The sequence below is a fragment of the Aulonocara stuartgranti genome, assembly GCF_965226115.1.
Source record: "Aulonocara stuartgranti genome assembly, chromosome: 4".
Taxonomy (NCBI): domain Eukaryota; kingdom Metazoa; phylum Chordata; class Actinopteri; order Cichliformes; family Cichlidae; genus Aulonocara; species Aulonocara stuartgranti.
The window spans coordinates 12,575,587-12,602,268 of NC_138942.1; the positions used below are offsets into that span (position 1 = coordinate 12,575,587).

A 26,682-nucleotide genomic window follows, 5' to 3' on the forward strand; every position below is an offset into this window, starting at 1 on the left:
TTATTTTTATTTTTATGAGCAAGAAAGCACAAAAATATGTCACTATGTAAAAAGAAAAAGCTATGCATACAAAGCAATTTAAAAAATAACCAAACAGAACTTAAATGTCTTAGGAATCAAGTTCAAGAGATGTAGATAAGACCTGAAACGTCAACTAAAAGGAAAAGTATAAGTGGTAGAAAAGACCATCCATTTTTATTATTATCAGTTATGGAAGGTTGGTTACTTTTTATTTATTTAATTTTTTTACATATATTTTGCCAATTTTATAAGATCAAGGCTGTAGCTGTGTAATGGTTGCACTCTGTATACCATCTCTGTTTGAGCACCTGCAACTTTTCTTGCCCTTTCTGCTTGACAGTTTCAGTTCCCAGGAATCCTCTTCTTGACAAAACACCCATTTCCCTGAACTTCCTTGTGGTTTCTCTATTTCTATATTTCACCTAAATCTGACGTCAAAATAGTTCACAGCTGCGACAGTTTGACTCTTCGGCTTGGACACTGTGAGGCATGTGGGAGTATTGTTGTGATGAGAACTAGACACCAGGGGAGAAAGAAGGCAGGGAGTTATCTTTGGAAAGCAGGTAGCAATAATTCAGTCCTGGCGAAAGGAAATGGTGCAGTTCACACCTCACTGCAGACTGAGTGGTATCAGGTGAGCTGTCCAAGTAGTGTGGAGTGAAAACAGGAGCGCGGGATAATGTCCGGCAGCTGATCAAACATGTCCAACAAGAGGAGAAAAGGGTGGGGTGTAATCAGTTTCTGTCATGCTCAGGTGTGACTCTGCCAATCTTGCTCTTCAACATATGCTGTCGACTCACCATCTGGGCCCCTTGGACTGCAATAACATGTCTATAAGCTGGAACTATCTAGTAAACTTTATTTGTACAGTCAAGTCTTACTATATAATGTGGTTTCAAAGTGTGGCAGCTTTTACCTTTCAGTCTATTAGCATGTTTAGGCTTACTTTGAAATAGCTTTACTATAAAATACATTTTTTATTGAAACTTTATTTTAATTTATACTCCATCCAGAATTTAGAGTCCATCCAGAGATCAAGCATACCATACCCTAACACTGTCTGTATGTTTCTGCTGTCCTTCACTGATGGGTTGGTTTAGCAGATACTTTCAACTAACAAGTTTCTCAAGCAAACTGTGACTGAATCACAAAAATCATTCTCCTGAGTGTCACGGCTGGGGCAGCAGTTGTGTGGTGTAGAGAGAAAAGGATCCAAAATGTAGGTACTGGCTGGAGTGCGAGTGAATGTTTATTTACAGACGTGAAAAGTGGCAAAACAGGAAGAGCAGAGCGGGGAGTAAACAAACCTAAACTGGGGAAAACTAAAAACTACCCTGAAACATAAGGACACGGGATGAGGAGCAAAATGCACAGAAAGAGATGACAGAGAGACGCAGAATGACCACCGGGTTACACAGAGTAATGCAGATTGACACGGAGTAACACAGACGTGACGAGGAGCACAGGCAGACACACACTATAAATACACACACCAGGTAATCAGGAAATAGCACAGAGGAGGGGAAACAGCTGGAACCAATGTGCATAACGAGACACAAACCTACAAAGTAAAACAGGAAACTCACAGACTGTTTAACAACACAAACTCGGGGACACGAACAGAGCACAGAGGACAGACACAGGTAGGGCTGATAAAACACTAAAGCGCTAAACACAAGAACCAAACCCTAAGAACTAATACCAAAATCAGAATCAACACAAAACATAAGGTGATACCAAAAGGAAACACAAAACGCTGAGTGTTTTCAAATGCCAAGTATAATCTAAATAAGGCATATCTTCTTTAGATAGTCACATAGTTACCATTAAGTGGAGATTGGGACTGTATTGTCTTGCAGACAGCACAGTAAACTGAAGAACATGAAGAAGTGCCTATACGTCACGCTGCCCGAAACTGCTTCATTCAGTTATTTAGAAGTGTTATTTAAACTGTGTTTCTCTCTAATTAAACCATTGTTAATATTTGTATGTATTGTTGGATTAGTTGCTAAATGACTTTGTAGCATGCGTGCTTGTTGTTTTTGTCTGCTTCCACTTGTCTTTGCACTAGGATGATGTCGGCGTAAATGTGCAGTCATATTCATTGTGTTCCCACTAGTGCTGTCAGCATTAATCTGAAATGATGTTAACGTCACAACACGGCAAATCTCTGTTAACGAGCTACTGCGGATCGCCCCGTGCGTGGTGCTGGACGGCGTCAACACGTTAACGAGCAAACTGCGCTAACGCAGTAGTTCCCACCCATGTAATTGAACATTGCGTGGCACATCCGACATACTGTTTTACTTTTGTCCATGACGCGCTTACCTTCAGGGTCATACGTCACATGAAGACCAAAATAGTTCCAAAGGCCAGATCTGAATGAGGGTGGGGGAGGTTCAATTTGCCATGTTGCAACGAGCTTAGCTTCTGTCTTGCTAGCTTGTGCTGCGCTCAGTGGATCTGCGCTCGACAGTGCAGCCTAGGCAGAGTAGTCGAACGCAGATCCACTGAGCTCTCAACACAGACAGCATCGTCAGAAGAAAAGTTGATAAAATAAATTAAAAACTTTGTATTGTTCGATACATATGCGTACCGAACCGAAAGCACTGTATCGAACGGTTCAATATCGATATGAGTATCGTTGCACCCCTAATAAATACCTTCATCATTATAACCCACAAATTATTTTTACTGACAGTTTGTTGAAGACATAACTTGTTTGTGAGTAGATCACGGATGGTAGTCATATTAAAATTTGGGCTTCCAAGTGTTTTCTGATCTGTACTATGATTGGGCGCATTGTTTTGCAAGGGATGGCTGCTGCTTTGGGGAGTGTCATTGCAATCCCTGCAATCTGCAGAAATGTGTATGGGGGTCTCACCCACCAAAGCAGCATCCAGGTTTCCTACTAAAACACCAAATTATTATGAGAAGATCATGAGAAGATCATGCGGCTCATCTTACTTATACATAAAATTTGATAGCTGAGTTACTAGAAATAGGTTTTCCAGTTACTTGCAGAAAATTAAACATCTATTTATTTTTTACTAATAGTTTTTTACTAATATATATCACAATCTCATGTAGCTAACATGAAGTTTCCGCATTGATTCTTGATATTAAAATCATTTGCTGTATGCACACATTAATTATGTGCATGTCATATACAGCACACTTACACTTATAAAAGCAGATGTTTGTAAATTACCATCTCCAACTTCTGAAATGCTACATTTGCCCACATCAAAAGAGCCCTGTTATGACCTTTTATGTTTTCCATGAATGTATTTAAAGCTACTCAGGATTGCTCATCTGCATATCATTCTAAAAAGGTCAAACTCTTGTGCTTTCTCCAATCCTCTGCTATAGACCTTCGAGAACCCGCTTCCTACTTTAAGAGTTCAAAGCATGCTCAAGCACTATTTTCTCTAGTCTGTTTTCCCTTATGTGAGCCTGTGCTAACAGTACTGGTCGTGCCATGGCACCAGCATTATCCCTGACAAGATGATTGCCCTGCTAGCTAATGGCTCTCCCCTATTGCAAGTTTTTACTCTGTTTTTATTCAGCTCCATGCATGCATATCTGGATTTGGGGGTATGTGAAGGTGAAAAGGGTTCTGCTACGATGTAATTGATCTTTTTGCCTTGCTGTGGTTGTGGGTGTAAGGGGCTGTGTGCGGTGCCCATTAAACTCAACAGAGACCTGGACAGTAACAAAAGCAGCAGCAGAAGAGTGAGAGCAGAATGATTAGTAGAGAGTTGCTGGGCTTCTTCCTGTTGCTCCAAATAGCAAATAGTATGACTGTAAAGTAGCTTTCACCCAAGCTTTTAATTATTTGCAATAACATATGAAAGTGCGCTTGATAGTCTATAATGGACAAAAGTACATTTTTGTGCAGACTGTATAATTACACACTTTGATATACAAAATAAAAGGGTAGCCTTAGATGCATCATTCAAATTCAACATCTTCACCATGTATATGAATTAAAAGCTTATAGTAATTCACTGAGAGAAGTGTCTTCTTACCGAGTAGACAAATAGATCAAAACCCCTGTAAAATGTAGCTATGGCAAAAATGAAGCAACTATGGCGTGTTAGCAGGATTTATGGTGCTCGCCTTAAAAGATGGAGGATTTTTTAAATTCATTAGTTTTTTTTAAGACCTGCTAAGTTGTGTTTAATAGGAGTTGTTGTATCGTTTGTATCATTACACGTGGTGGACAGCATCCATATGCTAGTTCAAGCAGTCTTGGTGATGGCTTTGTTTTAACTGATGAGTAGGGATGGGTATCGTTTAGGTTTTATCCGATACCGGTGCCAAATCGGTACTTTTGAAACGGTGCTGGTGCTCAAACGGTGCTCAAAGAATGGAGAACACAAAATTGGTCCAAAAACCTCTCATGTTCAGCTGGTTTTTTGTAAAAAGATAACAATGTTAGCCTTTTCTGCAGCTATGGGGCATATATGGTATCACTCTTGGCTGGAAGCAGTGCTTAATCAATGGAAAAAACACAAACTTTGTCCAAAACCTCTCATGTTTAACTGTTTTCCACTTTTTCTTTGGTCATTTTAGCCTTTTTGGCCAGGGTGAAGGGAGTATCTGCCATCAAACAAGAAGACAGCCGCATGTAGCTATGATGATGTTTGCTAGTTCACCTTACATGCATTAATGTAATAACGTGGTTAGCCTACTCAACGTAAATTACACACCAACAACATTAAGCTACTCACGCAGAGAAGAACGGCTGCTGCTGCCATCATCATCCGTCGTCATTTCTGCTACACTGACAGGGCTAGGGGCCAGGACTCTCCTCTTCGGGGTTTTTGGGGGATATTGCTAACTCCGGGTCCGATAACAGGCAACCCACGCACAGTAGATGTGCTCGGTGTGAGGTCTCGCAGCAAGCTATCATACAGCGCATTTCTGGGCTTTTAAAAAAAACGCTATGCGTCGCCAGGTGTTTCATCGGATTTGAGGTGTTACCTCCTTTGACAGTATCACAGTATCAGCTTAAAGCACTTGTTGCAGGCTGCTGAGTTTGCATATTTTGCTGTGAAGTACAGACTTTTGACCGCTTCGCCTTGGGCATTTTTAATCTGTAGCTCTGCTCTAAAAGAACGTACGTACCTGGACCCGCCTACTATCCTCGGAAACGTAAAATTATTGGCTAGAAGTGTGTCACAGCTCAGGAAAAAAAAGCACCGAAATAAAGCACCGAAATGTGCGCTGCTTTTCGGTCTGGTTACTACCATTTATGTCAGAACCGGTGCCATGATGGCACCGGACACCGGTACCCATCCCTACTGATGAGTCTGTTTTAGTGCATTTTGAGTTTAGTGAGTTTGAGTTGACTTGGATATCTAGTATATTGCTGTGGGCATAGTTAGTGACGGATAAAAGGCGACAGATTTGTCTACAAATACTCTCTTGCTACTCTGTGAGCTGAAGACAACTTTTACCTTGCAGGCAAATCTTCTCCACTTGTAGCCTTGCACTTTTTCTAGTTTTAATACCGTTCAGCTATTAGTTGGTATTCACTGACAAGCATGAAAAATTACAGGCAATCTGCTACCAACCAAAGCAATCAGTAGGAGGTTTTTGGTGCACTACCTTCACCCAGTAAAAGCCAACAACATCCAGGAACAACTGCCAGATCTGTACAGCTCAAACCACTCAGGGAGAGAAAGGTCAACTGTTTCTTGTCATCAAACTAGCCAACTATTGGTGGTAGCGTCCTACTTACTTCAGACATTAGAGTACTTTCACTTTTCTATAACTCTCATAAATAAATAAACTGTCCAGGGTGCACCCTGTCTTTCAAAAAGTCGACCCTGAACTGAATAAGCAGTTAGAAAATGAAGGGAGGGCTGCATAAATAAATATAATGGTATTTCTCAAAAGGTCCGGCTCTTTTTTTTAAGCTTGTGTCTGTTTTTCTCTTAAAACACAATTTGATTAAAGGTTTCAGGTCCATTTCATCATGTGAGAAATGGAAAACAAACAATGGCTCAGATTACAAATAAAACACCACATTTATGGTCTATTTGCATGATCCATCTGCATGTAAGTGAATGTATGAGCAAACATATTTCCACTGCCCACACATGCAGTGTTCATGCAGTGAAAGGTGAGCGCTCCTGCCTGTGCCGCTGCTGACTTTAACCACATAAATTGTGGAATTCTTGTGGTGCCTGCTGGGAATCATTACTCAGTGATGGAAGCTGGAAAGCGATTGCCAGGCACACTCTCAGGCTGCATCCACAATAACGCATTTGTAAAACAGTGTTTTTAAAGAGGAGATATGCTGACACCTTTAAAGGCGTGTCACTTTCACATATTCACAAACACTCAGCACGAATGTGTTATCAGCCTGATTGAATAACTGTTACGAGTTATTATCAGTCACATACATTTCCCTTTAACATCTAGCTGGCAGTCCATTGCAATGAGTGATAAACAGAGAAAAAGAAACATTATGCAGCAGAGATCTATCAAAGACGTGCATGCTAAATCTCCAGTGGTAAGAAATAAACTGAGCTTTGTAAAATTATGAAAATGTTTATTTAAACAAAAACAGTGACATTTTCTAACACTAATATATTCAGTGAGCAGATAACATTTGAAACAGGTGCCTAGCACCTGCTGGATTACAACAGTGTTTTATCCATCGCCATGGGAAGCAGGGCAATAGGAAAGGCAAAGCAAGTGTCCATCTGCTGTTGAGAAATTTATGGGCTCAAAATGTGGTCATAAATATTTTGTACTTGTAAAAAAGATTTGTATGTGTAAAAAAGAATTTGTGTGTGTAAAAAGAATTTGTGTGTGCGTAAAAAAGATTTGTATGTGTAAAAAGAATTTGTGTGTGTAAAAAGAATTTGTGTGTGCGTAAAAAAGATTTGTGTGTGTAAAAAGAATTTGTGTGTGCGTAAAAAAGATTTGTATGTGTAAAAAAGATTTGTGTGTGCGTAAAAAAGATTTGTATGTGTAAAAAAGATTTGTGTGTGCGTAAAAAAGATTTGTATGTGTAAAAAAGATTTGTGTGTGCGTAAAAAAGATTTGTATGTGTAAAAAAGATTTGTGTGTGCGTAAAAAAGATTTGTGTGTGGACTTAGAAAAAAAACCCCTGCAAGTTACAAGTACGGATTTTTGACCCTATTTTTCTTCCCTTCATCTGATTGGTCAATGTCACATCAATCACAAATGTAACAATCCAATCAGAGAACAGATGGGTTTGGCTGTCGAGGGGCGCTTTTTTTGAACTGCAGGTCTTTGAAGGGAATAAATGCCCTTTTACATGCCAACCCAGCCTTTTCCTTCATCACCACGAAGGAAAACAGTCTGTGGTCGTCCGAGTTTGGTGATTTTTGTGTCACAGGTCTACGTGTTTAATACAGGGACTTCCACAGCCTTTTCAACAGCGCTGCGGACCGCGGGGTGGGGTCTTCATTACAAAGCTTTCTTCGTTATGAATTAGCATACATGTTTTTATTGAACATTTGAAGAACTAGCAAAAAAAAACTCTTGTAGAGGACATAAAGTCAGAGATAGAAAAGACAAGGAGCAGGTGCATCTAGTACAGGTAGAGCTGCTGCAAAAACCCACAGAGCCCAGCAGCCAGCGTAACAAATTCTGGATCCTTTGCTTTTAGTTAGCATTAGCAGCGTATCCTGCATCCGATGTGAAAGGACTTTTATGCTGCACACTGTGACTCACAGCAATGGTCCTGGGTCAGCCCTGACTTTGTGTTAAATTAATCCTAAAGTAATAATGTTATTTCTAACCACTGATATACCACAACTTTATCGTTTCAACAGCTACTGAAAGTTAGGGGACCTAGCTGCTATCGGATATTTATATAGCGATCCTCCAGCTTCAAACGGTATCACCCTTCAAGGACCTGCAGTTCAAAACAGTGCCCCTCCGACAGCCAAACCCATCTGTTCTCTGATTGGATTGTTACATTTGTGATTGACATGACATTGACCAATCAGATGAAGGGAAGAAAAATAGGGTCAAAAATCCGTACTTGTAACTTGCAGGGGTTTTTTTTCTAAGTCCACACACAAATCTTTTTTACGCACACACAAATCTTTTTTACACATACAAATCTTTTTTACGCACACACAAATCTTTTTTACACATACAAATCTTTTTTACGCACACACAAATTCTTTTTACACATACAAATCTTTTTTACGCACACACAAATTCTTTTTACACACACAAATCTTTTTTACACATACAAATCTTTTTTACAAGTACAAAATATTTATGACCACATTTTGAGCCCATAGAAATTGCTCTCCATTTCTGGATGTGTGCAGCCTGCAGCTGTGGAATGGTCATTGGTTGTGGCAACCTCTGATCAAATTCTTTTAGCCAGCATGTCCCAGGCACATATTGGGACCAAATGCTGGCCTATGTTCCAGAAAGGCCTGTACTACTCAGTGTGAGCCTGGGCATTGTCCTGCTGGAAAAATTTAAAGGCAGGAAGAATGTAATGCTGCAAAACTGGGTTGAGTACAGGTTGAAGCATTTCTGTCCAGTCAGATATCCACCAAGAAAAGATCAGAGATGGTTTTCTCTCTGACATGCAAGTCTACAATAATAACTCAAACACAAACGCAAGCATCCAGCACACCTCGGTCACTGGTCGGTCAAAGCATTGTGGGTCTGATGACAAATTTGTGCACATATTGTCTTTAATTTTGTTTGTTTTGTGTGTCTCAATTTCTTGTCACTCAGATTGAAACAAGAGCTCAGTTTGTAACTGGATCAGCAGGATTTCAAAACCTCTCTTTCTTGGAAGATATTAGGAAGTGAACAATCTGATTCGCAATTATAAGCATCCAGCTGAGGGATTAGACCACACACACTTACTTACATGCGCATTGTGTTTATGTTTTCATCATTTCCACACAGCAGGTTTTAATGTCCTTTCTCATAGCGACTCTCAGCAGGGATAATTAAACAATTACAGGTCTAAGTGGCCTGTTGTCCTCCAGCGTCTGGGATTAATGGGATCATTTATGTGATGGCGAGTCCAGGTTTTCATCAGAGGCTCTGGAGCAGCAGTAGATGCTAGATTCAGACAGAAATCACCTTGTTCGACTGCGAGTCTGTAGTAATCATGCTCTGCTGGCTGCAGCTGATAAGCACCAGCAATATTTCAATATTCCTGCTCCTTTTTGAACATGGACGTTATTTGGAGTTGTGGTTGCTCGTTTTCCTTTTGTTTGCTTTGTTCATTTGTCTCTTTTAATTCTATTTTTTTTTTTTTATACTTTTTCAACATGTTCAAAATAAAGATTCAATCAATCAATCAATCAATTCAGGCCCAGTCATATTTCACAAGTGTTATTTTGGGATCATTCACCGGTTCCATTCCTTCCCCTGGGAAATTTTCAACTGAGTACCATAAAATATAAGTAACCCGAGTGATAAGAGAGGCTGATGTTCAGCAGTAACACAATCATACATATCCTCCATTCCAGCCACTCCTGTATCTGAATGACTGTCATCAAGAGCCCACAGTGGGAAACGCACACACAGAGTACATCACATTCCTTCACCTTTTTTGGCTACATCTGTGTCCAACACAAAACAAAGGGCACCTCATTAGTTTAACTAGAGTGCTGAATTTTAAACTAAACAGAGCCATAAATCAATCTAATTACAACATTTAACTGCATAAAATAGATATATGTGCAGTTCTTGTAGATCATCGTTTTATAAAAGAGTAGAATGCCTGACACATCAAAAATAATCCATAACAGCATGAATATTTTAATATAACCTCTGTGACTGCAGTCACAGAGGATATATGTCATGTTCTTTTCTGTTCATTTTTACATAAATAGTTTTTTAGTTTATATATATATCTATATGTGTATACACACACACATCATATAAATGTATATATATATATATGGTCACATATATATATGTATGTGACCATATTTATATATATATATAGTGACCATATATATATATATATATATATATATATATATATATATCAGGGGTGCAACGATACTTGTATCGATATTGGACCGTTCGATACAGTGCTTTCGGTTCGGTACGCATATGTATCGAACAATACAAAATTTTTAATTTATTTTATCAACTTTCCCTCTGACGATGCTGTCTGTGTTGAGCGCTCAGTGGATCTGCGCTCGATAGTGCAGCCTAGGCGGAGTAGTCGAACGCAGATTCACTGAGTGCAGGGTGTCACTACCCGATCCGTACCGGAAACCCGATCGGTACCCCGCATGCGCGAAAGGTTTCTACTTCCGGTCGTAGCGTTTTACGATAGTTATGGGTCAGAGTAAGAGTTAAGATGTTAAGAATAACAAGTATATCTTAAAATGTTTGCAATAATGAAGCATTTCAGTACAATGTAGACAAAAACGAAAAATAAAAAGAAAGTTACGGATCAGGACTCTCCGATCCTTACTGCGCATGTGTAAAGTCTGACCGTACAAATCGGGTCTACCCGATCCGTACCGCGCATGTGCAATGTTTTCTTCTTCTTCTGTTCGTTTAATGGCAGTTTACTCCCCAGTGTACGAGGATACCGCCACCTGCTGACCGAGCGAATAAACCCTATTATAAACTGAATTGTCGTCATTACAAACATGTGTTAAATCTGATTTAGCGATAGTCGAGTGTGTTTATGCTTGTCTGTGAGGAGAGGATTGTTGGAATAGTGATGATGATGTGCGCTATCACTGTCAATTGTCAGTAAACACTTAATCTGGCTGATGAATCTACACGTGAGATATTACAAAGTCTGCATTATTAACTCTGTAATTAGGCGCCATTCTTCTTATTTTACGGCGCTGTTGCTCAATCGGGGGACGCTCTCTGTTGAGGAGAAAAGCATGAATTTCTTTGCATACGGATTATCCATTGTTTAAATGTCCCGGGCAGTCGAAAAGGAGGCAGAGCTGTTGAGAAATGCTAGGAGCTAACTGGGCGCTAACCGTATCAATCAAATATATTGAATGTCGCAATGTTGGCAAAGAGAGGAAGTGACGTAAGATTTGCGCATGCGGGGTACCGATCGGGTTTCCGGTACGGATCGGGTAGTGACACAGGGCAAGCTAGCCAGACAGAAGTTAACCTCGCCTTGCAACATGGGAAATTGAACCTCCCCCACCCTCATTCAGATCTGGCCTTTGGAACTATTTTGGTTTTCATGTGACGTATGACCCTGAAGGTAAGCGAGTCATGGACTAAAGTAAAACAGTATGTTGGAAGTGCCACGCAATGCTCAATTACATGGGTGGGAGCTAGTGTGTTAGCGCAGTTAGCTCGTTAATGTGTTGGCCGTCCAGCCCCATGCACGGGCGATCCGCGGTAGCTCGTTAACGGAGATTTGTCGTGTTGTGGCGTTAACGTCATTTCAACGAGATTAACGCTGACAGCACTAGTGGGAACACAATGAATATGACTGCACATTTATGCCGACAAACAACAAGCACGCATGCTACAAACTTTACCCGAGTCATTTAGACAGCCGTTAGCACAGGATTCTCCTTATATGTTTAATATGCTGCTGAGAATATAGCCCAGAAGAAGTATAGCTTTTATTTTGGAAAGAGCCATTTCTCTGTAATAAACTCTCTTTTCCAAAGATGAGTGATTCCTCAATCAGATACAGGGCTCGCAAAATCGCTAGCCCGACGTCCCGGGACTAGCGATTTTTCCAGTCGGGCTACCAAAATCTATCTCTGCCCTGCCCGTCGGCCTATCATAGGAAGGAAAAATATATGTCAATGCTTTTGCATTCTTTCGGAAATGTAGCTGGGTAATTACATCATTGGCATCGGTCAGCAGGTGTGAATGTGATAGGCTAAGGACTTCTTTCCGCCTGTGTTGTGATAGACTGGTGATTCACCCAAGGTGTACTCTCCCTTTTGCGCATTGTACACCCCCACCGGCCCAATGCATACCTGAATTGGATAAGGGGATAAGAAAATGAATAAATGACTGATAAAGTCCCCTTTGTTTTTTTTTTTTTTTTTTTTTTTTCTCTTTTTTTCTTCCTTTCTTTTCTCCTTTTTTTCTTTTTTTTTTTTTTTTCTTTTTCTTCTTGAATTGATGGTACCAAGCCCCTGAATTGCAGTGCAACCATCTCGGTCCTGCTCATCCTTGAAATGAGACAAATCAAGTGTGCCGTGTAATCAGACATGAAAAAAAGTCAACACGCCAAAGAAGTTATCTCCCTTGTTTGTTGTTAGCACATTATCCCATTTCCATCAAATTCACAAATAATAACTTGGCAGAGCTGGCGTGGAAGTTGCTGTTTGAACACAAGTAAATGTTTTTTAAATTTTTTTGGTTTATATTTTCCTGTTCTTAGTATACCCAAAATCCTCCCTTAGTTACGCTGTGATAGGTCTAGGGCGCTGGGTGAGTCTTTCTTCTTCAGTCATCTTTTTCACTCACTATGTGTTTTTGCACCTCTCTGCATTTAATTATTAGTTATTATTAGTCTCTGGTGGACATCTTTGCATCTTTGTCATGTCTTCCTCCCCTCAACCAATCAGTTGCAGCAGATTGCTGCCCCTCCCCGAGCCTGACTCTGCTGGAGGTTTCTTCCCGTTTAAATGGAGTTTTTCCTTCCCACTGTCACCATATGATTGTTGGGTTTTTCTTTGTTTTCTTTTTTTTTTTTTTTTTATTAATATTTTTGGATGGACAGAAACATTAATAAATAAATATACAACTGCAATAATCATACTGTCAGTTCTCTGTCCATTTCTAAACAAACAAACAAACTAAGACAAGCAAACAAACAACACACCAAAAAAAAAAAAAAAAAAAAAAAAAAAAAAAAATTACATAAATAAATAAATAAATAAAATAAATAAAACCCAGGAGAAACAAAATAATACACCGCCTCCTGGAGAACATCAGCAAAAACAAAAACGAATAAGGGTAAAACCCCCTGGTGCAAAAAAAAAAAAAAAAAAAAAAAAAAAAAAAAAAAAGACAACAACCAAAATACCAATGACACATGAAATATCCCTCTAAGAGACCATTTATCATAATGTCTAAGAGACATTGTCAATGTACCGCAAAAAGGGACCCCAGACCTGCTCAAAAATATCTTCTCTTCCCTTCATTCTATACATAACCCGTTCATATGATGCCATCCTAGACATTTGTTCGGTCCATTCCTTGAAAGAACAGGGGCTGGATGACTTCCAATGCCTAAGAATTACCCTGCAACCAGTTATAAAAGCCAGACGCATCCACAATCTCTGTTTTTTTGAGAGAGTGTTATCGTCAGGTAGTAGGCCCAGGACGCATATAGCTGGAGATTTAGAAAGATTAAGTTTAAAAATATCATTCACCAAGTTGATGATCCCATCCCACAAATAATCATTTTTCCGACATGTATACAACATATGAACTAGAGTCCCGACTTCCTGCTGACATTTCCAACAAATGTCCTTATCTGCGAGCTTCAACCTGACTAATTTACTGGGTGTCCAATAGTTTCTGTGAAGCAACTTGTACTGGATAAGTTGAGACTGTGTTTCAGGTGAGCAGACATACCATGATGAGATCAGCATCTTCCAACTGTCCTCTGAGATCTGGATACCCAGATCTTTTTCCCAACACCGCCTCAATCCCCCCAAACTGGGAGCGTGTGCCTCTCTGAAGCTCCCATAAAATTTAGATGCCCTGATTCTGTTATTGTCAGGGGTTGCAAACATCTTCTGAACACTAGATGGAGGGTCTAGATTATTTTTCAAAATGGCTTTAATACAATGTCTTATTTGAAAAAACCTCCAAATTTCCCTTGGATCCAAATTGAATTCTCGTCTGATTTCTGCAAACGATTTCATGCCAGTCTGCCCAAATAGGTCCCCCATCTGATTAATACCTGTCCTAGCCCAGGCCTCCCACCAGACCGGTTTCTTACCTATTAATACTTTCTTATTATACCAAATAGAGGCTCTAGCGGTGAGATAAGGGCTGCTGTTGGTATATTGGTGAGCTCTAAGCCAGGTCTCTTGCATGAAAGACAGTACTGGATCTTTAAACGGTACTGGCCTTCCCTTCTGAGTAAGGAAGGCCTCTAAAGACGAAGGGGCCACAAGACTTTCCTCAATCCCAACCCATGATGGCTTATCAGTAGAGGAATTATATATCTTAACTAACTGAGAGAGGGAGAAAGCATAATGATACCAGACCATCTTAGACAATGCCAACCCACCACTCTCTTTAGCAGCATATAATTTAGACCGATTGAACAATGGCTTTTTACCTGCCCACACAAAACCCTCTACACATGTATTATAAAGCTTTAGCAAATTATGTGGGACTGCTATCGGTAACATGTGAAGAAAGTACTGAAGTTTAGGGGCAATAATCATCTTCACCAAATTAATTCTGCCCAAAAGGGACAGATTTATTTTAACCCAATTCTGCAACAGCGAACGAATGTTTTGAATCACTGGGGAAATATTTACTTTCATTATGTTGTCTAAACCAGGGGTCAATTTAATCCCCAAATAAGTCAGACCCTCGGGCATCCACTTGAAATGCCATGAACTCCTCATAACAGGCGGACACAATTTAGAAATAGGCATAGCTTCAGACTTAGACCAATTTATAGTGTATCCAGAAATTACAGAGAAAGAATCAATAATTGAGGAAATTGCAGGAACGGCCTGTTCTGGGTTAGTTGAAATCAGTAAAATATCATCTGCATACAAAAAAGTTTTATGTTCTTCTTGACCCAAATCCACCCCTCTAATTTTCTTACATTCACGTAAAGCTATGGCTAAAGGCTCCAAAAACAGAGCAAAAATGAGAGGTGATAAGGGTGAACCTTGTCTAGTACCCCGACTTAACGAAAATGAGGGTGACATTATCCCATTGGTAATAACTGTAGCCATTGGATCTGTGTATACCACCTGAATCCACTGCCTAAAAAAGGGACCGAAACCAAATCTCTTCAAGGTATGAAACAGAAAAGGATACTCAACTTTATCAAAAGCTTTCTCTGCGTCCAAAGAGAAGGCAACGACAGGGTCTAGCTTAGTCCTGCTCTTCCAGAGTATATGCAATATCCTACGTAGATTATCCGCAGAGCTTCTATTTTTCACAAAACCGACCTGATCCCTATGCACCAAATACGGAAGAACTTTTTCAAGCCTAAAAGCTAATATCTTAGAAATAATTTTTTCATCCACATTAATTAATGAAATTGGGCGATAATTCCCACAATGCTGTGGGTCTTTCCCTTTTTTATGTAATAACGTGATCACTGCCGATCGCATACTAAACGGTAGTCTCCCTCTTTGAAACGCATCTTGATATACCGACAGTAGTCTTGGAGCTAGTTCGTCCACAAACACCTTATAAAAATCTGATGGAAATCCATCATTACCTGGAGATTTACCCACTCTAAGGCTGCCGATTGCCTGCTTAACTTCAATTAATGTAATCTTACCTTCTAATATACTTCTTTGATCTTCCGACAGGCTGGGAATTTTAATAGAAGAGAAGAAATCTGACAGCCTCTGTTCCTCCACCAGTCCATTAGAAGTGTACAGCTCCTGATAATATTTAGTAAAAATATCATTTATTTCTTTTTTACTAGTAGTCAACTTATTATTATTACTAGGATCAAAAATAGATGGTATAAGGTTACTAGATTTTATCTGCTTAACCCTGTGTGCCAACATTTTACCTGTTCTCTCCCCTTGTTCAAAGTACTTCTGATTTAGACAAAACATTGCATATTCCACTTTTTTCTCCAATATGCTATTCATCTCAAATTTAAATTTAATTAATTTGTTCCATAAGTCCCTCTCTGGGAGCAACATATGTTGTTTTTCAAGCTCCTTGATATCCTGTTCCAACTTCATCAGCTTATCCCTCTCAGCTTTTTTAATCAAGGAGCAATATTGAATAAGGCGCCCCCTCAAATAGGCCTTAAAAGCATCCCAGGTCATTCCAACGTCGTCAATAGAGCCCTCATTGTACAACCAAAACTCCTTTATCATTTCCCTTATACATTCACAATGACCCTTATTCTTCAGTATTGAGTTATTCAAGCGCCACCTAGGTGACGGTTTAATATTATCAGTGTCAGTAAGAACAAGGTCAATGGGAGCATGATCCGATATAGCAATGTTACCAATAGAGGACCCAATAGTTTGACTTGCCAAAGAACGGGACACCAAAAAGTAATCTATCCTGGAGTAGGTTGAGTGAGGATGCGAAAAAAAGGTATAATCTCTTTCTTGAGGATGAAGAAGTCTCCATATATCTACTAGACTCAGTTCCTCTGACATCACGTCCACCGCAGCGTTTGTTGGGTCCTTGCTTAGTCCAGTACAAGAAGATTTATCCAATAAGACATCCCTGACCCGGTTAAAATCTCCCCCAATTACAATGTGTGTGTTACCTATAGTCCGCACCATGTTACAGACTTCATGAAAAAATTGTGGCTGAGGAGAATTAGGAGCATATATATTGACCAATGTCATTTTCCGCCCCTGTAAACATGCATCCAAAACCACCCATCTACCCTCCTGATCTGTATAATGCTTAAAGACCTGAAAATCCAAGTTTCTTCTAATCAATATGACCACCCCTCTTTTTCTAGCCGAAAATGCACTAAAATAAACTTGCGCCACCCAGTCTCTTTTAAGCTTTAATGATTCGGCCTCATCAAGATGGGTCTCCTGAATCAGGGCTATATCAGTCTTTTTCTGTTTCAGATATGTGAGGATTTTCTTCCTTTTAATAACATTATGACAACCCGCTATATTCCACGACACAATTTTACATAACTCCATAACACCATGTGAGCCGAATTATTATACAAATTTATCCAGAGGAATATCCCATTTACCCATATAACAACTCTTAGAGCCAGTAACATGAGACAACCCAATGATCCAAAAATTAGGTCTATACAGGACAGTTGGTACCATACCATCAAAACCAACAACAAAACCAAACACGAGAAAAGAGAGGAAAAAAAAAAAAAAAAAAAAAACCAAACAAACAAACAAAACAAAACAAACAAAAAAAAGATAAAGTCCCCTTTGAATGAAACCCTAAAATGATGAGAATAAAACCAAGCTCGCATCAGACTTCAACTGACAGCCCATTTTTTTAAGTTGTTAAGCAGTTGTTTTAATTTAAAGATTGAGGACAATCCAGGAGGTGTAGAGAGACACACAGAGAGAGCAAGATAGGAAAAATATAATTTAAAACTCTATTTAGTGCAAGTTCTGGCTTATGACCTGCCCTAAATCCTGACTAAAATTTCTCAAATAGACCATTGCAATATACAAAGCAACTGATTCTCACTGCGTTATTTCTGCCCTAAAAAGTTAAAGTGAGATTTAACTTGAATGCTGGCTACAGAGTTTGAGCTAATGGGTTACCACAGAAACAATGCTTTAGTCACTAATGGATGCAAAATAATGCCACACTTGAATTATCTGTCACCTGTGCATGGCTTGTTGGAGCTCACTTTGTCTGCAACCTTATGACCTGTCACTCTTTGGGCAGAAAAAATTCATTTTCCCATTGATGACAGCTGGATCTGCTAATGACTAACATCCGCCTCCCTCAGGATTGCTTCTTTATCAGAGGCCAAAGTGTGAGCAAAACAATATTCCACTAACTCTGGTCTTCCGCTGTTTAATAGAGGACCCATATTAGGTTTGTAATGTAGTTTGTACCCAAAAGAACATTTTGGCTATAATGCCAGGTGTTATTTCTATCATCTGGAATATGCACTTATAGGCGAATTTTAAATCAAGTTGATTTGACCACGGGGAAAAACATAGACGGAAAGGAAATGAAAGCAACTGTTTCATAACATGGTGACAAAACAATATCTGACTGTTCTTATGTGCTAAGAACTGTCCTCCGGCAAATTCATGCAAAACATAGAACTTTGTCAGAAACAGGAAAACACTGGGGAAAGAGACTTGTTTTAGAAATCAATTTGAATAAAAGTCAGACCAGTTTAGCGTGAACAGGGCTCAAGTGAAGGCAAAACTGCTGTGCTTATTTTCATTTAACCCGTACCATGTCTCACAGAGATACGTTAGTCTTTTTTAGAGAAATAGAAACAGGAACCCAAAAATAAATAAGCTGCTTATGTTTAACACATTGTGAATTATATATGTAGGGGATGTTACTGAATTATAGAGTTTTTGATGCTGTGCCATGCTCCAGTAAAAGTGGAATGATTGCTCAAAAGGAAAATTTGGGAATTGTCTCATCTACATTACTTAAAATATCAATTGTGTTTGGTTAGAAGTGCAAATTCCTTCTGCAGACAAGCAATAAAGCGGAGTGTTTTACATACTATGGGCAGGTGTGCTATAAAATTTAGATTATTTCAGTTTAACTATTAAAAAAAAGAAATGAATTATTTGGCTGACTTTTATCTGTAAAGCAATCTTTTGTGGGTTTTTGCATTTAGAGAGACTTGCAACTGGATGTAATAGTCTGAAGATCTTCAAATAAAATATGCTTACACACAAAGAGAATGCAGATTTTAAAGTAACCAAATTAAAAAATTAAGATTCTAACTCTCTTTCCAATTTATTGAATTTCACAATTTAAGCCATTTTTTTACACTGCATGTCAATGACAGATAAGGCCTACTGCAGTATGAAAAATATCAACGTAGGACAGAGTCAGGCTAAAATTAAACACATGTTAGGATTCAGTCACACAGGTCAACAACATCTGCTAACTAAGGAAAAATGTGTTTTGAGTGGTTGGGAGTGGTTGTAAGAGGTCGCTTGTTGTTGACAGGTGAAAATGACTACAAAGGGCTACATGGTGTTACACTGAAACCGTCCTTGCAACTGCTTTGCTCACTAGCAGGTTGCTGTGGTTGGTCCAATAATTTCTATGGAAAATGTCAACATGGCTACAGACACTCACTAACTGCTCACTAAGCAGTGATCCAGTGAAATTGTGAAAATAGTATAATACAAACTAGAAATGATGACTATCAACTAGAGATGGACCGATCCGATATTACGTATCGGTATCGGTCCGATACTGACCTAAATTACTGGATCGGATATCAGAGAGAAAAAAAAAATGTTATCCGATCCATTAAATATCACGAAAGCACCTCACAAAACTTGCAACACGCGTAACTCACCTCAGAACGTTAGCACGTCGGAACAGTATGCATCACGTGATAGAGCGGCTGTGGCATTTGTGACCTGTCGGTGGTCTGGATAGCATGTGGAGCTTCGCTAGCAACCCGGCATTTCATCTCCGACAAAGTTATCCCCGAGAGAAGTAAAGCAAGTGTGTAAGTCCATCTCTGAATGTTTGTAAAGCATTCCCACGTTAAGCTTAACAAGCGACTGCCTCTCGCTCTCCGGCTGCTACTTCAATCATGAAACTGCTTAATGATCAGCTGATCGGCTTTTCTGTCGCGACTCCGTCTCTCTGGTTTGTTTTTGGCCCACTTTGCACCAGAAAGAGGAAACCAGCGGCTGAACAACAGCAGCACGTTTAAGCTTGATCAGCTGTTGTTAGAATTTATTTATTATTACTTTCTACTCGAGGATCTTTTGTAGCTGACGGCTGGTAACTGTGCAGGGGCGGATCTAGCAAAGTTTAGCCAGGGGGGCCGATAGGGCATTAACAGGGAAAAGGGGGCACAATGACATACTTTTCTTTCTTATTCTCATTTAAAATGTCTAGCTTTTAATAAATAATTATCTGACACCCAAAGTTTTAATTTGATGTAAAATGAATAGAAGTCAATTACTGTATATAGTAACTATTAAGTCTAATATATATACCCTAGTAAGCTATAGTACTTTCTCCTTTGGGAAGGTACCATCTGTGCAGTCTGCAATTTTGTTGAAGAAAGATGTTGAATCTATTTAATATTTCTTGAAAAATAATTGATTTCTGTGCATTTTTTTTCACACTGCATCAAATTAAGGTTGATTACGTCGATTAAGCGTCATGAGGTGGAGTGTGAGGGGTGGTTCCCTATTTTTTATTTATTTATTTTTGTTGTTCCTGGGAGTTGGAACCCTATTAGTTAGGTTGCTTAATATTTACTCTAAGTACTCTTTAAAATACCAGAATAGGGAGGATGGTGTAGGTTTAAGTTTATTAGATTGATCAGTATTGCTGAACTATGAAATTTTTTTTTTTTGCATACAGGTATAACAGAATAGCTTTAGTGTAGTTGTTGTTTTAAACTTGAGTATGAACTTATACAAAATGCAGCAAGATATTTAAAAAAAACCAGTTTTGTTGATTAAAAAACACTATATCGGATTCATATCGGTATCGGCAGATATCCAAATTTATGATATCGGAATCGGTATCGGACATAAAAAAGTGGTATCGTGCCATCTCTACTATCAACCAGCAGCCACTTGCCAACTGGTCAAGGAATATATGTTTCCCTAGCAACCAGAGGTTGGAAGGCTATGACCTTAAGTTGAGCTAACTGGATAATGGACAGGTGGTGAAAATAAGCTTGCTTAGGAGGGAAATGCTTTGTTCCTGCTGCCACCGCAGGAAAAGAGGGCTCTAAGAGCATACAGTAATCAGCTCGCTATGAAGTAAGTAGCCATTGATGCCACCTTTCAGAATCAACACATGAGATTTAAGATCATGCTTCGTTTACCATCAAAAAAAGCTTCCACGTGAACGCCAATTTGTTTCTTAACATTGCTTCAATAAGTAGTGATTATGTGATAAAATTAAACGTCACTGGTTTATATTTGCTCTTACATCAGCTGCACTGAACCGATCACAGATGGATACCAGTATATGACATCTGCAACTAGTTTAAAAACATGACTTCAACGTTGTCTGCATCATTATTCAGTTGACTTTGATTAAGTTTAAAAGCTTAATTGTGTTAAGGAGCAGGAGCTGCTTTCATTTCCTCCCAAAAGTAAAACAAGTGGGAACTTGATTGATTGTATTGATTGGGGTTTCGGGTAAATATCGGGCATATTTCAATTTCAATATATGTAGAAATGAAGATTCTTATGCTAAAGGAAAAACAAAAAAAAAAGTGTGAGATAGACCTCCTGTGGAGAAACTGCAGATCTAAATGCTTGAACAGTGCTCGCTGTAGCTATCTATGTGAAAGCTAAAGGTAACAGGGTTCATTTTCACGTACTGCTCAGTTATATTGGGCTAATAAGCAATAAGATTACCGTGCTCCAGTAATAGTTTGTGCACGTCCACTGATGTCATTAAGCACTGTGATAAATGAAAAGCTGCAGTCAGTCATTTGGACTGAATAACTTCATACTGTACATATGAAAATGGATTTCTCAAAAAATCAAGCAAACACTATATTGGTCTGACTGAGAATATCACCATTTAATGCTGAAGAACATGTCTGTTATTCCACTTTGGATGTGGGGAGTCTATTTAAAAATGGGACCCCCTCAAGTAAAAAGGCTGACGCGCCTTATTAACATAAAAGTTTTCTGAAAACAAAAACAAGAAATTCTGCATAGCTGTTTATCTCTGCTGCCTCAGACTAATGGGCTGTTTTTTCTGCTCTGATTTGAGCTGTTTCAGTGAGAACACAACCTGCTGCTTTTCATCATTATCTTTATTACATGTCACTGCCTCTTTTTTGGCGTCTTTTTTTCTGCCATTAACTGTAAAAAAAAAAATCATCTTCACAAGTAGACATACACAAATTAAGCTGGGGTACATAGCTTACAAAAACTTTTGCTTTTACGTGGGATGAAATCTGGCTTTACATACAGTGGGGCAAAAAAATATTTAGTCAGCCACCGATTGTGCAAGTTCCCCCACCTAAAATGATGACAGAGGTCAGTAATTTGCACCAGAGGTACACTTCAACTGTGAGAGACAGAATGTGAAAAACAAATCCATGAATCCACATGGTAGGATTTGTAAAGAATTTATTCGTAAATTAGGGTGGAAAATAAGTATTTGGTCAATAACAAAAATACAACTCAATACTTTGTAACATAACCTTTGTTGGCAATAACAGAGGTCAAACGTTTACTATAGGTCTTTACCAGGTTTGCACACACAGTAGCTGGTATTTTGGCCCATTCCTCCATGCAGATCTTCTCGAGAGCAGTGATGTTTTGGGGCTGTCGCCGAGCAACACTGACTTTCAACTCCCGCCACAGATTTTCTATGGGGTTGAGGTCTGGAGACTGGCTAGGCCACTCCAGGACTTTCAAATGCTTCTTACGGAGCCACTCCTTTGTTGCCCGGGCGGTGTGTTTTGGATCATTGTCATGTTGGAAGACCTAGCCTCGTTTCATCTTCAAAGTTCTCACTGATGGAAGGAGGTTTTGGCTCAAAATCTCACGATACATGGCCCCATTCATTCTGTCCTTAACACGGATCAGTCGTCCTGTCCCCTTGGCAGAAAAACAGCCCCATAGCATGATGTTTCCACCCCCATGCTTCACAGTAGGTATGGTGTTCTTGGGATGCAACTCAGTATTCTTCTTCCTCCAAACACGACGAGTTGAGTTTATACCAAAAAGTTCTACTTTGGTTTCATCTGACCACATGACATTCTCCCAATCCTCTGCTGTATCATCCATGTGCTCTCTGGCAAACTTCAGACGGGCCTGGACATGCACTGGCTTCAGCAGCGGAACACGTCTGGCACTGCGGGATTTGATTCCCTGCCGTTGTAGTGTGTTACTGATGGTGACCTTTGTTACTTTGGTCCCAGCTCTCTGCAGGTCATTCACCAGGTCCCCCCGTGTGGTTCTGGGATCTTTGCTCACCGTTCTCATGATCATTTTGACCCCACGGGATGAGATCTTGCGTGGAGCCCCAGATCGAGGGAGATTATCAGTGGTCTTGTATGTCTTCCATTTTCTGATGATTGCTCCCACAGTTGATTTTTTCACACTAAGCTGCTTGCCTATTGTAGATTCACTCTTCCCAGTCTGGTGCAGGTCTACAATACTTTTCCTGGTGTCCTTCGAAAGCTCTTTGGTCTTGGCCATGGCGGAGTTTGGAGTCTGACTGTTTGAGGCTGTGGACAGGTGTCTTTTATACAGATGATGAGTTCAAACAGGTGCCATTCATACAGGTAACGAGTGGGGGACAGAAAAGCTTCTTACAGAAGACGTTACAGGTCTGTGAGAGCCAGAGATTTTCCTTGTTTGAGGTGACCAAATACTTATTTTCCACCCTGATTTACGAATAAATTCTTTACAAATCCTACCATGTGAATTCATGGATTTTTTTTTCACATTCTGTCTCTCACAGTTGAAGTGTACCTCTGGTGCAAATTACTGACCTCTGTCATCATTTTAAGTGGGGGAACTTGCACAATCGGTGGCTGACTAAATACTTTTTTGCCCCACTGTATATAATTGCCAAGTAAACAAGTCTGTGTAATGTTTTGCTTGCTTGCCACCTTCTTTTACAATTCACTGATTCTCTGGCCTGCCAGTCACTTTGCTCCTTATATAAGGTTTTTGGTGATTTTCTCCGCCCTGGCTTTCGCTCCTGTTTATGTGAATATCTCTCTTCTGGCTGCAAAGGGCTGCCGGCCGGAGCAGAGAGGGGAGGCATGCAGGCTTAGAGCCACAGTCAGACCTCAAGTGAAAAGCCTGGCTCCCACACTCCATCCCACAAACTTTTCCATAATGTGAAACCATCGCTCATTCTCTCAACTCTGTCGTCATTCCAAACCGAGGAGATCAGCGCTGTTACCACCCAGTATGATACTGGCAGCAAATGAGCTTTAAGAAAGGAAGAAAGGCAGATCACTATTGTCGAATGAAAACCAGGGAAGTGTAATTTTGGTTATTTTTCTATTTAAATATAATTTTGCAGATTTATGGCCCCTCTGTTGCCCACATTGAGTGTCATGAAGCCCAGTTGAGAGTGGTTTTGAAGCACCTTCAGCTTTCAGCACTACCTGCTGTGGCCAGCCAGGCATGGCACAGGTGGTGCCGTGACCCAGTCCAACGCAAGCTGGCAGAAATCCCTCAGACGTAGACAGTGTAGGAAAAATCATCTCCAGCCAACAACGCAGGGTTGATAAGAGAAGGATTCATTAAGGAAATGCACCAAACTTTGACTCTGGGAGGGGCAGTGAGAGGGGATCTAAGTTCTGGTATCATTTTTAAATTATAGTGATAATAGTAACAGATTAGCCACTTGAAAGTGACCTTAAAATTTTCCAAAAACTAAATCCATGATTTCAGACAGAGGTAGACAAAAGCAGTGTTACAATTTCTGGCTGGTGACGATCAGTTTTGCCAGGCGAAATGACAACTTTTCATCAGCTTTAAAACTTCTAATAAAGAATCAATTGTAACTCTAAAAGTTGGAAATATGCTAACCATCATTTTTACTGCCAATTTTAAATTGTCATTGCTTAAACAAGCATTAAATGGGTCCATTTGATGGCTGTGTGTTGAAAAAAAAAAGATGAATTTAGATAATAATGTCTAAAGAATGGTAAGGACAAAAATTTTAGTCAATCTGACTCATTCCTCTTTACCTCTTAATTTTAATGGAACAAGCAAGATGTGTGCTTTATTATTAACAAGCTTAGTAATTAACGTTCACTGAATGAACAGCTCCTTTTGTGCTGGACTGAAATCCTAATCTTGCTGATATTAGTCTGCACCGTGATTTAAAATCTCATCCTTTTTTCCAATCCAGTCCAGAAGCTGCTGCTGTATACTACAAAGAACCAGGGGTCCAGATGAAAATATTGGATTTAACCCTGTCATCTTGCATTTGTATTTTGGAGAAGAAAATCAACAGAGTGTAACATTTTTGTACGTATAGGTTTGCTTTTCTCTTATGTCTGCAGTCACACTGCTTAAAAAACATGCTGCGAAATCTAAAGTTTCACAGGCTTGGTGTTTTTCAGTTGCTAAGCTGTTTGGATGATCACTTTGGTAATTGGCAGGTCTTCCCACCTTCACCCTCACTGAAGTCTAACACTGTTGCTTGCACTGACTGAGCTGACCAGCCTGTGGAAAAACAGAGATCGCCCATGAAAGGAAGAATCTGACATTTGAAGCAGCTGGCAGCAGAGTGCGGAGAAGAAGAACAGAGGACTGTCAACTACCTTGTGAGAGTCCAGGAAAGCTGAGGAAAACTCTGATGGATCAGTAAGATGAAAGGAGGGAAGAAACTAGAAAAGAAGGGATTTCCACAGCTGGCAGTGAGATGAAATGTAAAAGCGCTTTTTTTGGTTTCTTAGATGTTAAAAGACTGTTGAACTGTGACAGTGCAGCTGGTCCAGGCTTAACAGCGGAGGTATAACAAACTGCAAAGCTCATACGCTTCGGACTAACCGGCCTACTTGGCCATACCCAGTGCATTTAATTTAAATTTCATGCTGTTTAAAGAGTGCAGCCAGACACTTTAATTCAATTCAGTTTTATTTATATAGCGCCAATTCACGACAACAGTTGCCTCAAGGCGCTTTGCACATTATTCCATGCAAATGTCCACTTCAAATTTAATCAAGGCCACATATGAATTACTTGGATGTTTGCTATCCCTCTGGATCTTATCACACACAAAAATGTAATGCAATTAAATTAATCTTTATTGCATTAAATTGTTAACAGCTGCATGCCAGCACTGTGGGGTATGGATATATTGAACCAGAGCTGACATGAGAGACATGAAATCATGCCCGGTTTTAACATGCTTGTTGATTTTATTTTTTTTCAACAAATGTTGTGATCCAGAAATGTTTTAAACACGAATAATCTCAACTTACTTTTAATATGATAATAATAATAAACAATTACAGAGAATGAGGTCAGGTCAGTGTTTTCCTTTAAAGGCTGCAGAAGAGTTTTGCAATTTGTCAGCATCTTAAAGACATAACAGCCTGAAACTTTGACTCACACGTGACAACTTCTGAGACTGACATCTGGAAAAAAAAAAAGTGAAATTAAACATGAAATATAACTATCAAGGTTGTATAGTTTGATTTGGGGTTTTTTGCGTGGATGCTAACTGAACATTAACTGAAACCTTCTTAATGCTGTTTTGGAAAAGACTTAAACCCTTGTCTGTGCCCTTACTTTACTTATATCTGCACAAGCCCAGTTTCTCAGTGTGAAGAAAAGATTATTATTTCAACAAACTGGCCAATGAGAAATAATAAAATATAAAAATGTATATTTTTAAAAGCCTGTTTGTTCATATATACAGTGAGCATCCTGTTGGGTAAAAATCAAAGATGAAAATGGCTTCTCCTCGTGTTGAGATATGAACCCGCAACATCTGGTATAACAATTCACCTCACTGTAAAATCTCAAATTCTGTTTCTGTTGTCAGAACCGTTCCAAAACATTCAGTCTGTCAGTTCTCAGCTTCAAACCAGACTTTGACATCTCTTCCTCGTCCGCATCCAGAAACAAAGGTAAACGGAGAAAGATGAGAAAGCGATATGTGTTTCTGTCCGTGTGTGCGTGTGCATCATCATCGCCATCATTAGCTGCATCCCCGGTGGATGTCTTCGGGCGCAGCGGTCAGTCTCTACCAGCGATAGAGTGCCTGATAAAGAGAAAACATCAAGCACAAACCGCCGTCTGAGGCTTCAGAGTGATGAAGGGCAGAAAATGGCACAAAAAATAAATAATTTCTAAATGAATC

At 39.5% G+C, this 26,682-nt stretch overlaps 1 long non-coding RNA gene across 1 annotated transcript; it reads left to right on the plus strand.

The window, feature by feature from the left end:
* The first annotated feature begins 1,627 nt into the window (after window positions 1-1,627).
* LOC309705124 lies at window positions 1,628-26,171 on the plus strand. The gene is made up of 3 exons (XR_014276505.1): window positions 1,628-1,664; window positions 24,721-24,839; window positions 24,974-26,171. It is a non-coding gene; the product is annotated as an uncharacterized lncRNA (long non-coding RNA).
* Window positions 26,172-26,682: the final 511 nt, after the last annotated feature.